The sequence below is a fragment of the Mus caroli genome, unplaced genomic scaffold (assembly GCF_978045245.1).
Source record: "Mus caroli unplaced genomic scaffold, Mus_caroli_1 scaffold_12, whole genome shotgun sequence".
NCBI lineage: Eukaryota > Metazoa > Chordata > Mammalia > Rodentia > Muridae > Mus > Mus caroli.
Genome location: NW_028227267.1, coordinates 18,135,273 through 18,145,198, shown reverse-complemented (window position 1 = coordinate 18,145,198; position 9,926 = coordinate 18,135,273). Strand labels below are relative to the sequence as shown.

Genomic DNA, 9,926 nt, shown 5'->3' with positions numbered 1-9,926 from the left:
CTTAACTACCTCCGACTCCTGGAAGGATCTTGGACACCTTTCTAGACCAAGCCTGTGTCCCAAGAGCTCACTGTCTACTGGTATATAATAAATGTCAGAATTATATTGAGGCCATCAAGGCAAGGACGACCCAACATTATGAAACTCAAAGCCTCACAGCCCACAAGATACCTACCTCTCTGGCTCTGTTTTCTCATCCCTCCCTTCCCCTCCTTCCTGGCTCCCTCCCACAAGACCCACCCTGCAACTCCTATTGGGTCCATCTGCTGCCTCTTGAACCAATGTGAATCTCCGCTTCAGACTCTGGAGGAATTGAGGGAAATGATTTCCTCATCTCATTCCACATCAATTACTTCTGACCATGCCTTAGGTCCCAGGGCCATGTCTGTCCCCAGCCACCCAGCAAGCTTCTGGGCTCTGGTCCCAGTCAAATGTAGGAAAGCAAAAACCATGAGCAGACCTTCAAGGGAAAGAATTATAAAAGAGTCTCATCTCTTTAAAGACTACGCAGCTGACTCACGCTGCATCCTGAAGTTTATAACACTGTCTCCACAACACACGGTGGGGGCTGGGGTTGTAGCTGGCTGACACCCGCCAACCTGGCTCCTGAGGCCCACCCACAGTTAGCCCCTAGCCCTGGTCCACAGACTTGGAAGCCAACAGAGTTCAGACACTGGAACCTCTCCGAGCCTGGCTGTCCCCTCAGAAGCTGACCCTGCCTGACAAGTCATGTGTCGTTTCGGAACCCTGCTCCTTATGGGGTAGTTTCCATGGGCTGGGGACATTAAGGAAAATACAGGAAACAGGAATGGAGGAGGATTCTGAACCCTCTGAAACCTGCTACCCTAGAGGAGGTACTAGATCCCTATTTGTTGAGCTTAAGAAATGCCAGCTGATATCAACACACCCCTCAGTAAGTCCCTAATTAAGAAGGCAAGACACTGTCACAGGAGACACATGCCTCATCTCCATGCCAAAGCAGTGGGTTTCTGGATAAGCCCAGCTGACGGCACATGTGTCTTTCCCTGGCACAGACAAGCGTGGAGAACAGATACGACTAATGCCCACTCCTTGGGCCTCAAAGTAGGCAGGGAGCCTGGTAGCTTCCATAGAAGGGCAGAAAGGTTCTGCAGCTGTGCTGAGGTCAGGGACAGAGGCCTGGGCTCAGCAGAGAGAGCCAAGTGCCTGGTCCAACTGCTACCGCTGTGAGCTGGGCTGCATGCCGGAGGCAGACGGTACAGGGCCAGCCAGCCTTCCAGCACTGCCTGGGCCAGGCCTGCAGTCTGCAGCATGCCCTCCCCTCCCCTCTCACCACAGGCTTGCTCTCTCGGCCTCCATCACTGCCTCTTTCTACTCTTTCTTCCTCTGCCTCTCTTCTCCTCTCTAGATCCACCCACTTTTCCTTCCTTCCTTCCTTCCTTCCTTCCTTCCTTCCTTCCTTCCTTCCTTCCTTCCTTCCTTCCTTCCTTCCTCTCTCTCTCTCTCTCTCTCTCTCTCTCTCTCTCTCTCTCTCTCTCTCTCTCTCTCTCTCTCTCTCTCCCTCTCTCTCTCTCTCTCTCTCTCTCTCTCTCTCTCTCTCTCTCTCTCTCTCTCTCTCTCTCTCTCTCTCCTTCCCTCCCTCCCTCTCTGTCTCAGTTTCCTGTTTGTCAGCCTCTTTCTACCTCTGTCTGAGTCAAAGTTCAGGGGAATAGGAGAGAAGGAGGTCGAGTTCTAAAGAAATCCCAACTAAAATCATGCAGAAACCTACTATGGTTTGTGACTCTACCCTTAAGTTTATTTTAATCACGAACCCACAGTGCAATGCCATTGAGGGGTGGGCCTTTAGAGGGTTTTGTGGTTGTCAGGGAAGACCCTCATGAATGAGACTGTTTCCATTATAAAAGAGGTTTTGGGGAGGGGAGAGGGTTGCCTACCCCTGTCACCAAAGGACATTTGTAGAAGGTACGGTCTGTGATGTTAGAACTGGGTCTTCTGCAGACATCGAGCCCACCCAGGCAGCAGGCTCTGCTTGGTGCCCCTGGGCAAGGAAAACACTACATTATCAGGTTTATACTGGCACCCAAATCATCTTTTGGGCTCTGTTTCTGCTTTGACAGGGCTCTAGTGCATACACACAGGTGGATTTGGGGATGGATCTGCTGCATACCCTGATGTTCCCTATGGGCAGGGGCAACCCAAAGAGAGGGCCAGGAGGGGTGGAGGGTGTAGCCAACTGTAGCCCCTGGAGGGCAAAGTCAGAGCTTAGCCTGGGATGACTGTCAGTCGCTTGTCACTGTAACAAATGACCCTAGACAATCAGTTTAGCAAAGGCAAGGGGTCATTCTAGCTACTGTTTTCACAGTGAGAGTGTGGCAGAGGAAGCTTTTCACCTCGTAGTGGATAGGAAGCAAATGGGCAGGGGGTGATACACACACTCAGTGGTGTAAATCCTTCCCATAAGATTCCACATTTTGAAAACTGTACCACTTCCTAGTAGCACAATAGGATGAGAAATAAGCCTTCTCCACACCTGTCTTTGAAGAACAGCCTACATCCAGCCTGGCATTGTTTCAACACAGATGCTTACCCGCCAAGGCTCATGCATGAAGGGCCTGGTGACACCTAAACAATGTTGGATGGCTCCTTCTCCCTCAGTGGATGCATCTAAAGCTGCATGAGCCACCAGGAGGTGAGGCCTGATTGGAAGAAACATGCCACTGGAGGCACACTCTCGAAGGGCCTGCCTCCTCTCCAGTCCCTTTTCTGTCTGCTTTCTAACTGCCATGAAGTGAGCAGCTTTCCTACCACAGGGTGTTATCCCTGTGTACTGCCCCCATGGTCATGTGATCATGGACTGACACCTCTGGTATAGTAAGCAAAAATTGTTTCTTTTTAAATTTGATTTTATAAAGCATTTATATATGTATAAATTATAAAATTATTATACATATGATATATTGTTATATATCTATACCATTTATATACACACACACACACACATATATATATACACATATATATACACATATATGTGTGTGTGTGTGTGTGTGTGTGTGTGTGTGTGTGTAGACACAAGGGGAGGAAGTGAGCATGGCAGGAGACAAAACTAGGAAGGGGCAGGACTTTGTCACATGTGGCTGGAAGAGGATTCTGAAGAGAAGCCATGGGGAATGAGGAAGAGGTTTGGAGACCCTGCCCTCTGTGAGCCAGGAAGAATGGCCCTCTCACTGTTGGAGGAGAAGGGGAGTTTAAAAAGAGGCTGTCTAGACATCCTGTCATCATAAGTAGAAAGAACATCAATTCAGTTCTCCCAAAGAACATCATCTCTGTTGTCCACAAGACTCATCAAGGAAAAGGGCCTCATTGCAAGCTGGCTTCCTCTGTGCAGGAGGTTAGTATGAACCACATGGCGGGCTCGATTTCTAAATGAAACACATAGCTTTGTTTGAACATGACTTTCCCCATAATTCAGAGAGGAGATGGCAGCTATGAGGATGAGGTTCGGGATGCCAGTGAGGTTGAAGTAAAAGAGACACCTTTGGGGTAGGTAGTCTCCCTTGGGGGTTTCTGTGAGTCTGCCCTGCAATGCCTATGCTTTCCCCAGTATGTGCTCAGTGCCTCTTGCTCTGTCTGCTCCACGTGATCTCCACGCAAGGAGAACCGACTAGGAGCATCACTGGGGGAACTAAGTGCCCATGGTCGTAGAACTTGCTAGAGTTGTGTATACATGAATATCTTCTGCTCCTCATTGCCTTTGGAAGCCGAAGCCTGAGACCTGGGAGTAGAGAGAACCTGAATCTGAATGCTGCACACACAAGGAGAGGCTTGGGAGTCTATTCACAGGCAGAGCCTGATCTGCCTATGGCAAGTGCACTGTCATTCTGAGGGGAGGACCAGGGAGGCGCCTGGAAAGCCTCTAGAGTGGGTGCTGGAACTCAAATGAGAACATGCTGCTCACTGACCCCTCAGCCTGGACACCTCGCCTGTGAGGATAAACACTACTACAGCTTGCTTTCCAAATGAGGAAGTGGAGGCTAAGGGAGGCAGGGGTTGGGGTGAATCCTGCACTCAGGCTGAACCTCTCTGCCCTGAGGCTCACATCTTTTCCTGAGCCTGTCCAGCATGGTAGTGGATTGCCCCTTATACGTTGTACACATGATGTGGGCATGAATGGTGTGTGTGTTCTTTCAGCATGCCTACATACATGCGCACACACATGCTGAGGCACAAACAAACACACAGGCATTCATTCACACGTATGTGCGTACTTACAGATGCACAGGTACATATACAGAAGCACACATTCATGCACATACAAAATGCACACGTGTACATGTATGCACGTACACATCTAGACATCCTTATATTACACATGCGCATGCCACACAAACACACATGTAAATGTGCACGTGATTTTAAAATCTCCACTGGCTCTCCTCACCCTATGTTGCACAGGACATTAGTAGATCGGAGCAGTCACTAATCCCTTTCATTTGGAGGCTTGCAAATGACAGGCTCAGTCTCCATCACTGCCATGGCTAAACCCCAGGGCTCTCCCTGGTGCTTGAAGAAGAGTCAAGCTGACCCACTTTCTCTAGCTAGTGCCTGTCTCCAGGCTGCTCTGGCTGTGAAGCTGTCAGTCTGGTAAATATCACAGGCTCAGTAGGGCGGGTTCTTGCTTCCCAGGCTGCTCCTCTGTGACTGCCCAGCCTGGTTGATCAAACCAAGCCCCAGGGTCCTGCCCTAAATGCTAGAGTTCAGCTGCCCTTACATAGATGGGGTTTGTCTACCCAGCATGCCAGCATCCACAGATGCCCCCAAACACATTAAGGACACCCAGCCCCTCAGCAGTGTTTCCTGAATGCCCAGCTGTGCCAGGTGTACCAGAGCCTTCACCAGACACAGGCTCTGCTCTTGGGAAAGGAAATGGTCAGAAACCAGAAGGCTGCAGCAGAAGGGGAAGCCAGAGTCCTCTGAAGCATAGAAGAGGGAACAAGTCATTCTGCCCAGCGGTGCAGGTGGGCCTCTAAAATGCTTTAGAGTTTGGGCTAGAATTCAAATTAGAACTCACTGCTTCTAGAATGAAGGAAGGGCATCTAAGGAAAACACAGCATTGGCTAAGGCCTGGAAACAGCAGAGAGGCAGTGAAGAAGAAATGGCTGGAAGGTGGTGAAGCCAAGCCCCCACAAGCTGTGGTTAGGTTTTGGGGACACTTTTGTCTTCCAGGTATGGGTCAGAGGTTTTAGAAAGAAGCCAGCAGTATGTGGACCATCCTATCCACTTGCTCTAGTCTTATTCTGTGCTCTGGTGCTAGCACATATCTCAGCTCTCCTCTTCCCCAGAGATCACGGCCCCCTTCCCCATCCCGCCTTTGTGCCAGCTCCTCTCCTCCCCTTCTGAGAATTCTATTTCCCATCATGCACAGAGGACCTTCTAGCAAATATCAAACCCTTGTCATGAGGAATGATGGTAGCAACACTCCTCCCTAAAGGTCACTCAGGCTGGAGAGAGGAGAAGAACCCAGTGTCACCCGGTACCTTGGGGCCCAAGGTCAGCTTTGCAGGAGGAACTGACTCAGAGGCAGACTTTGACTGTGGCCTCAAGCTTCCAGAAGTCAAGGTTGGTGAGAACAGCAGAGTGCGCCTCTCCGTAGCTGAGGGATACCTAAGACTCCAGGTCATTTCCAGGAAGAGATGGGACACCTCTGAGCCTGGAGCCCGAGTGTTTGCTCTGAAGGACGTTGTGATTTTGTAGGCTGTCCTCAGTCTGACAGACATGGCTGTACAAGCATGGAAGGGTCTGGGTGGGGGGAAGTAGCCAAAGCTGTGCCCTTGGTGCTGGGAGGCTGGAGGACTTACCTACAGTTACAGCTCTTTGGGTGCTCCAAGGTGGGGGCTCACTTGCTGTGTGTGGCTGGTGGCACAATCCTCATGAATCTTGCTTATCCTGAGGAGTGGAAAATCCAAGTGAGCTAGAAGGGGAAACCAGGGGCTGATGCAGGGCTCAGCTTCTCTCCCTGTACAGTCATCTTTTCTCAGATGCTGGCCCCAGGCAGCCAATGCCCATGTCTGCTTTCTGTCACCAGGAGTTAGCCTTGCGATGATTAGAGCTTAATGCTCATGCGACCCCTCACTTTAGGACCCTTCCCTTACAGTTTCTCGGTCTCACAATGGTGTAAAATCAATACCCACTCAATACGGATGGTGATTCTGAAAATTTGAAGGTTGATGTCTTCTTAGGCTATCCAACTTCTCCACAGAGAGTGGGCACAGTAAACATCTTCCAAACTAAAAACTCACTCTCACACTGGGGGATGGTGGTGCAGGCCAGTAATCCCAGTCCTCAGGAGGCAGAGGCAGGTAGATCTGAGGTCAAGGCCAGACTGGTCTACAGATTGAGTTCTAGGACAGGCTCTGGATGTGCAGAGAAACCCTGTCTCACAAAACAAAACAAAACAAAACAAAACAAAACAAAACAAAACAAAACAAAACAAAACAAAACAAAACAAAACCTTCACACTCCAGACTTTAAAACGGTCATGGGTGTGGAGAGGTGACTGGACTATGTAAGTCATACAGGTTGTCAACAGAGCAGAGTGCAGGCCCAGGTCCCCGATTCCTCCTGCAGGATCTTTCTACCTTTATCCAGAGCTTCATTTTCTCATGTCATTCTTTCAGGTGACAGCCAAAGACATCAGCCTGCAGGGGCACCATAGAGAGTCACTCCTTTTTTATACAGAGCCAGAGGTAGGTTTCACTGGACACCCCAAATTTGAACCTCTTGTTTTAGAATCTGTGGTGTGAATAATTGTCCACCATGGGAACCGTCTCCACATTTAAGTGGTAAAAGAGCCAGTTGCCCCTGTCTCCTTTCTCCAAGGGACCCCTGGGTTGCCAGCCCACGGTCTGCCCCGTGTGCTATATAAAATAGCAAGCTCAGAGCCATTAGGTTGTCAGTTCCCATCAATCACCCTCTAAGTGGGAACGAATTGCATGGTGATATTTAAAGAGGGCGGTTATAGAACCCAGCCTGCATCCCCAACACTGACCCTTGGTTATTTCAGAGCACAGAAGGCCAGAACTGTAAAAAGTCCCAGTGTGCACACTTGAGTCTAAGAGGCTGCCACCGTCACCAGTATTCACATGCCAAGCAAAGAGTCGAGCACCGAGGAGAGTCTCAGCTCTCCCACTGCCATCTTCTCATCTGCTCCACATTCCACCATGGTTATCTGCATCCCACCATGGGTACCTACATCCTACTATGGGCACCTAAATACCACTATGGATACCTTCATCCCATCATGGGTACCTGCATCTCACCATGTGTTCCTGCATCTTACTATGGCTACCTGTATCACACCATGGGTACCTGCATCCCACCATGGGTACTTGCATCTCATCAACCTGATTCTCACCATGGGTATCTGGAGCTCACCATGGGTACCTGAAACCCATCATGTGTACCTAGATCTCACCATGGGAACCTATGGGTACCTGTATTGCACCATGGGTACCTGCATCCTACTATGCAGGGATAATAGTGGAACCCCAGTCCTTCACCCAGAGCTTCAGACATCTTCAGGGTAGAGCCCTAGTCAGCTGCTCTTCTTCTCCTCCCACAGAGGTCCATCATCAGTCAATGTAGAGGGACAAGTAACTGAACCCATTCTCACCAGTTTAAACAGCCAGGGCTTCCAACAAGAACCTAGGGAACACCAGAGAAAAAGACTGAGACCCAGGATGCCACCCTGAAGACAGCTCCCTAATGACCTTGCCTCCATCATAGTCAGAAATCTGAGGCCCAGAATGCTCTCAAAGAACCACACAGTCCCTGCTGGAACGTAGACATCCGATGCTGTTGCTCCAGCAGCTGTCTCCAAGGCTGGGACAGAGTTCAGGGAACCGATCTATAACCTCTGACACAGACTGATCTATAACCTCTAGAAAAGACACATCCTTTTTTGCTATGTAAAACAGTATTTACCTGGAAATGTATTTAACCTATGTCCAGATTTGTTTACTATGTTCTGAAACTGTGTCTTGGACTATGAACCAGTAAGGGAGGTGAGATGCAGGGCAGAGGCATGGGCAATAGAACCTCTGGACTCACACATCAAAGTCCTTCAAGAGACACAGATAGCCCAATAGCTAAAAGCAAAGGTCCTAGGGGTGCTCATGTGACTTGACCCCTGATGACACAGTTAGAACTTGAACATAGGATATCCTTCACATTATGAATGTTTGGGTCCCCAGTCAGTGACACTATTTTGGGGCAACTATGATCATTTGGGAAAATAGGATTTAGCTGTAGAGGTTGCCCTGGGTGTCTTGTCCTTGGCTCCTCCCTTGTCTTCCTTGTCCCTTCCTCCTTCTTATTCACCACGATATAAGGAAACAGCCCTGCTCCATACTCCCACCATCATGATGCCTACCTCACCACACCCAGAACCTTATAGCCAAAGGTCCATGGACTGACCCCAAGGAAACTCTGGTCTCCTCTTTAAGTTGAGGTCTCAGATGCTCCAGAGAGAGATCTGTAGTTGTTATGCTTTTGGTTTCAAATGCAAGTAGCAGATAGATAGGAACAGCAGATAGACACCAAAGCATTGTCAGTCAAGCGTTTACAACATCCCGGAGCCTGATTGAGAAAAAGAGAAATACCATCAAATAGGAGGCTGACACCATCCAACGGAAATTGACTGAGGAAAAGTGGTCAGCTGGAATTGATAACGGAGAGCTCTATGCTCTACGTCTAAGGATGAGCTTCAGTCTCCACTGTAGGCATCTCCATTCCACGAGATAACCCATAGTAACAGTTTTTGGAAACAGTCTATCTTCTGACTGATCTCAAGGACACAATGTTTTCAACCCTCTTATATGCTGTCTGCTCCTCAATCTCCCCACTACAGAGCAAGGAGGGCAACCTGACCCAGGACAGGGGCTTTGAAGAACTCTTGACATAACTGTAACTTGAGTTTGTGAGGAGGAATGGTGTCCTCACTCCCAAAGTTGACTCTTAAGGAACTTAAAGAGCACACACATGACAGTTCACCAACACAATGTGCATTGCAATTGTTTATGCCACCTTGGTCGCTTTCGTGCAAAAGGAACCCACCCACCTGCTTGTCCCACATCCTGGTCTCTGTGTTGAAACCTTGGACTTGTGGCCTGAGCCATGATCAGCATTTCTGAGCTATTTCTCACTATTGATATTTGGGGTCTGCAGTAGTTACTGTGTGCTGTGGATGAACATCCGATGAGAATCGACTTCTGGAAAGAAGGGTCTGTTCTGGCTCACAGATTGAAAGGGAACAGTCCATCATGCGAGGAACAATATCATGGTTAAATGGCCCTCAGCTGTAACCCTTCACTTCCTCCCATCCTGACAGGACAAGATGCGCACCATAGAGAGCAGAGCTTACTTTTCATTCAGTGTAGGACCCCATCCCATGAGACGAAGCCATCCATTCCTTATCAATGTAGGTCATTTCTCCAGTTAATCTCTGAAAAATTCCCTCACAGATATACACAGAGGCATGAGTTTCCTAGGTAACTCCAAAGCTAGTCAGGTTGACAGTAATGATTGACCATCATAGAGTCAGATGACTCATAGTTGCAAGGAGCTGCCTGTACTATGTAACAGAGAGCCACATTCCTGCTTTCTACTCACTACCTGCCAGTAACTCTCTCTCTGCAACTAAAACCATCAGAAGTATCCCCAGACATTGTCAAATGTTCCCTAGGAGACAGAAATCATCCCCAGCTGAGAATCACAGCTAAAGAAGGTAGGGATAATTTTATCTGTTCACAGTGCAACTATGTAGACTAGATAAGACATAGAATGGGACAGTTTTCATATCTAGACCTCATTTGAGCCACCCAATCCCTTGAATGGCAAGATCTGCTTAAACCTATGAGTTGTTCAATGTGTCCATCCCCCTAATATGG

At 48.8% G+C, this 9,926-nt stretch overlaps 1 pseudogene; it reads right to left on the bottom strand.

Moving 5' to 3' along the window:
* Positions 1 to 1,782: 1,782 nt before the first annotated feature.
* Positions 1,783 to 7,201, bottom strand: LOC147001657 (uncharacterized; annotated as a pseudogene).
* Positions 7,202 to 9,926: the final 2,725 nt, after the last annotated feature.